Raw genomic sequence first — 5,552 nt, 5'->3', positions numbered from 1 at the left:
AGGCAAATGACCCCCCTTACCATAAACCAACTGAAACGTCGACATTCCCAATGGAGTCTTATATGTTGTTCTATATGCCCAAACAGCTTCATCAAAATTCAAAGACCAATCCTTTCTTGATAGACATACCACTTTCTCCAAAAGGCATTTGATCTCTCTGTTAGATACCTCAGCTTGACCATTTGTCTGAGGATGATAAGCCGTAGTGATGCGATAATTCACATTATACCTTTTCATCATGGCAGTAAACTTACGATTGTAAAAATGCGACCCCTCATCACTGATTATGACTCTTGGAGTTCCAAACCTTGTGAATATTTGTTTGTACAGAAAATTAAGCACCACTTTCGTATCGTTTGTTGGCAACGCCTTAACTTTAACCCATTTCAAAACATAATCAACTGCCAACAAGATATACTGATTGTTACAAAATGAGACAAATGGCCCCATGAAGTCAATTCCCCAAACATCGAAGATCTCAACCTCAAAAAGCACATTAAGAGGCATCTCATCCTTCTTAGACATATTACCCACATGTTAACATCGATCACATTTCAAAATGAACTGATGAGCATCTTTAAACAATGTTGGCCAAAAGAAACCTGCTTGAAGAACATGAGTTGCTGTCTTTTCTCCACCATAATGTCCTCCATAAGCCGTTGAGTGGCAATCTCGCAACATCCCCCCCTATTTCGCTGTAAAGAATACATCTCCTGATGATCTGGTCAGCTCCTTGGCAAAAAAGTAACGGCTCATCCCACATATACCACTTCACCTCATGAAGAAACTTCTTCCTTTGAGCATAAGATAAGTCGGGAGGCATGATATTACTCATAAGGTAATTCACAATGTCTACAAACCACGACTCTTCTTCCTGCACTCCAAACAGCTGCTCGTCGAGAAAAGACTCATTTATCAATGTCTTGTCCAATGAAGTAGCATTAGAATTCTCTAAATGCGAGAGATGGTCAGCAACTTGATTTTCAGTTCCTTTTCTATCCTTGATCTCTAGTTCAAATTCTTGGAGCAAAAGAACCCATCGAATCAATCTAGGCTTTGAGTCCTTCTTTGAGACGAGATATCGAATGGCGGCTTGATCAGTGAAAACCGTTACCTTAGCCCCAAGTAGATAAGATCGAAATTTCTCAAAACCGTAGACAATAGCCAAAAGTTCTTTCTCTGTAGTAGTGTAATTCATTTGAGCACCATTTAGAGTCTTACTAGCATAGTAGATTACATGAAATATATTTTTCTTCCTCTACCCAAGAACTGCTCCAACTGCCTAGTCGCTTGCATCACACATCATCTCAAACGGCTCATTCCAATCAGGTGCAGTTATGATAGGTGTCGTGATTAGATTCTTCTTCAATGTCTCAAAAGCTACAAGGCACTCATCATTGAATTTAAAAGGAACATCTTTCTCTAACAGACTGCACAAAGGCTTTGAAATTTTCGAGAAATCTTTGATGAAACGCTTGTAGAAACCCGCATGACCAAGAAAACTGCGAATTCCCTTAACAGAAATAGGTGAAGGAAGATTCTCAATGACCCCCACCTTGGCCTTATCCACCTCTAGGCCTTTATTAGAAACCTTGTGCCCGAGAATAATGCCCTGACGCACCATAAAATGACATTTCTCCCAATTGAGAACCAGATTGGTCTCAACACACCTCTTGAGAACGTGTCCCAGATTCTGCAAGCATTCATCAAAAGAATCGCCAAAGACTGAGAAGTCTTCCATGAACACCTCCACATTCTGGCCAATCATGTCAGAAAAGATTGCCATCATACATCTCTGAAATATGGTTGGTGCACCACACAGACCAAAAAGAAACCCGTCTAAAGGCGAAAGTACCAAATGGACAAGTGAAGGTAGTCTTCTCCTGATCTTCTAGAGCGATACAAATCTGATTGTAACCCGAATAGCCATCCAGAAGACAGTAATACTCATGACCGTCCAACCTATCAAGCATCTGATCAATGAAGGGTAATGGAAAGTGGTCCTTCCTAATGGCTTTGTTTAGCTTCCGATAGTCCATGCAGACCCTCCACCCCGTGACTGTTCTGGTAGGGATAAGCTCATTCTTTTCATTTGCTACCATAGTAATTGCACCTTTCTTTGGTACACATTGAACCGGGCTTACCCATGAACTGTCAGAGATAGGATAGATGATCCCTACATCTAGCCACTTTAGAATTTCCTTCTTCACTACTTCCTTCATGATAGGATTAAGTCTTATTTTCTGCTCAACTGTAGGCTTGCTACCTTCCTCTAGCAGAATTTTATGCATACAGTAAGAAGGGTTGATCCCCCTGATATCTGTTATATTCCATCCAATTGCCGACTTGAACTCTCTCAGAATCCTCAAAAGCTTTTCCTCATCACTACCTAAAAGGTCAGATACAATAATAACAGGCAGAGTAGATGCATCACCTAAAATGCATACCTCAAATGCTCAGGTAAAGGCTTAAGCTCAAGAGATGGAGCTTCCTCAATAGAAGGCTTGAGGCGTTTATGAGCTTTGTTCAATTCCTCAATTCCAAGAGATTCAAAAGGCATATCAATCTTCCTCTTCCAGGGAGAAGCATTCAAATATTGCAATTGTTCTTCACCTTTGTCATCTTCACTATCTGAATTCCCCAATAAGGCTTTTTCTAAGGCATCAGACCTTAGCAATTGTTCAAGTTCCGATGTGACCACCAAATCGACCAACTCCACTTTTAAGCACTCCTCATTATCAGTAGGAAATTTCATAGCGTTGAACACATTAAAGGTAACATCCTAATTCAGCACTCGCATTGTAAGCTCACCCTTCTGCACATCGATCAAGGTTCAGTCAATTTCCAAGAAAGGTCTTCCCAAGATTATGGGAATCTTCTTATCCTCTTCGAAATCAAGAATTACAAAATCAGCAGGAAAGATGAGTTTATCAACCTTGACCAAGACATCCTCCACAATACCTCGCGGATATGCAATAGAACGGTAGACCAACTGCAAAGTCATATACGTCGGTTTAGGATCAGGTAGATCCAACTGCTTGAAGATTGACAAAGGCATCAGATTGATGCTAGCTCCCAAGTCACATAAGCATCTGTCAAAAGACACTTTTCCAATAGTATATGGAATAGTGAAGCTTCCTAGATCTTTAAGCTTTAAAGGTAACTTCTGCTGCAGCACAACACTGCATTCCTCCGTGAGAGCAATAGTCTATAAATCATCTAGCTTCACCTTCCGAGATAGAATACCTTCCATAAACTTTGCATAACTAGGCATCTGCTCGAGAGCCTCATCGAAAGGTATGTTGATATGAAGTTTCTTGAACACCTCCAGAAACTTCTCAAATTGCTTGTCCAGCTTTTTCTTTTGCAGCCTCTTAGGAAAAGGCGGTGAAGGATAGATCTGTTTCTCCCCTGTATTACCCTCAGGCGGTGGAGGATAGATCTGGTACTCATTTGCAGCCATCAGTTCAATATGTTCATAAGCTTCATCGTAGCTTTTAGCCCACAGGGCTCCTCCTGATGCTGCATCAAGTATGGGCCTAGAAGTAGGACCCAATCCATTGTAGAACAGTTGATAATCATCCAATCAGGCATGCCATGGTGTGGGCACTTCCTTAACATCTCTTTATATCGATCCCAAGCCTCACACAGAGATTCTCCAGTTTGCTGTGCGAACTGGGTAAGAGCATTCTTGATTGCAGCAGTCTTCGCCATGGGGAAGAATTTAGTGAGAAACTTTTGAGCAAGATCTTCCCAAGTGGTGATACACCCTGCTGGTAGAGAATGAAACCAGCACTTAGCTTTGTCCCTCAGAGAGAATAGGAAGAGTCATAGCTTAATAGCATCGTCAGTCACATCGTTGAATTTGAAAGTGTCACAGATCTCGATGAAATCCCTGATGTGCATGTTGGGGTCTTCAGTAGGAGAACCCCAAACTGAACTGAGTTATGTATCATCTGAATCGTGCTTGACTTAATCTCAAAAGTGTTAGCCCTGATGGCTGGTCTGATGATGCTAGACTGAATGTCATTAATCTTAGGCTTAGAATAGTCCATCAAAGCCTTCGGATTTTCTGCTTGATCACCCATAGCTACTATAATTGGCTCTTTAACTTTATCTTCTTCCTTTAACTTCTTTTCTTCCTCAGAAACTTCCCTACAAGCTACCACAAGTTCTTCCTCGGCTTTATCCAGTATTCTCTTACGAGTACGCGAACACGTATGCATACACCCTCGCTAGAGTACCTGAAATAAGACAAGGAAATAGATAAGTAACAATGTCCGAGTCAATGAACTTTACCGACCACTGATAGAAAGCACATAAACTATAAATTAACACTGCAGTCCCCGGCAGCGGCGCCAAAAACTTGTTAGTCGCTAAACACGCGCTAATAATACACGCAAGTATACGAGTTCGCAAGTAGTATATAATCTTTTCTAGTTCATTCCCACATAGACTGTATTGGTTAACTATTTAATTTATGCACCTAAGCAACAACCATTATCCAATGCTAAGAATATAACAAGTTGAGAGTGTTTATAACTAAGAATTACGCTAACAATTATAACTACGAGAATAAGATTGACTGAATTGATATATATGGCAAATATGGGATTCTAACTTAATTAAATACTTCATTCAATAGCTTTATTATTCTTAACCTTAGCATGCAATGGTGATGACACTAATCAGATAACACGAAACTGATAAACGCCAACTTTCGTTGCATGAGTACCATTCTACCAGACATCCACAAAAGTGATAGAAGCTGAATAGGCACCAATTATATTGAGACCCTATATGTCTATAGAATTTGACAACATAACGGTTTAAGCACAAGTTATCTATCTTGATTACATACGGCAAGTAAGATGGTTAAAATTACCTACGAATCATGCATGACACATACATAAACCTATGCTAGCATGGCAAGTTCTAAATCCTTAAATTCACTTTCGCTTCATTAAGAATTAACACACTATCTTATAAGTTCGCGATGCTCAGAAGATGAATACACACAACCAATACTATGATATCATACAATCACCACATACTAAGGCATCAAACAATTTAACTAAAGAAATCCATAAATAAATCCGCTAGAACCCCACGATAACGATTAGCCCATAATCGGACTCATTATCAATGTGGGTTCCGATGAAAACATGATATAGCAAACGTAGTCTTTATACGAATAAATAAAACCAAGTATAAACAAGAGTATAGGTTCAGCAAAACAAGAAACAAGCATCCAAATTACAACTCAAAACAAAGTTTCACAAAAATAAACTAGATCGTCTTCGCCTTTGTTGAATTGTGCTAAAGGTCTCTTGCCATCTTCTCCTTGCACTCTGGTCCGTCTACAACTTCTTATCTATTAAAAACAACCTAATATTATTTATATAGCAGCCCTCAACAATATGGAAGCCTTCCTTTTAGAATTGTAGTAGAAACATGATTCTGAAATTCGGCCACGGCGCGGCCGCGCGCTATCACAGCGCGGGCGCGCTGCATTTCTGGAACCCCGGCGCGACCACGCGCTATCACAGCGC

The 5,552-nt window shown here is 40.2% G+C and overlaps 1 non-coding gene across 1 annotated transcript; it reads left to right on the top strand.

Annotated features, from left to right (window-relative positions):
* The first annotated feature begins 3,592 nt into the window (after positions 1-3,592).
* Positions 3,593-3,699, top strand: LOC141694672 (small nucleolar RNA R71). The gene has a single exon (XR_012563959.1). It is a non-coding gene; the product is annotated as a small nucleolar RNA R71 (small nucleolar RNA).
* The last annotated feature ends 1,853 nt before the right edge of the window (positions 3,700-5,552 follow it).

Source organism: Apium graveolens, chromosome 10 (assembly GCF_009905375.1).
Source record: "Apium graveolens cultivar Ventura chromosome 10, ASM990537v1, whole genome shotgun sequence".
Classification (NCBI taxonomy): domain Eukaryota; kingdom Viridiplantae; phylum Streptophyta; class Magnoliopsida; order Apiales; family Apiaceae; genus Apium; species Apium graveolens.
The sequence above is the reverse complement of the archived record's forward strand: the minus strand, read 5'-3'. Positions and strand labels throughout refer to the sequence as shown.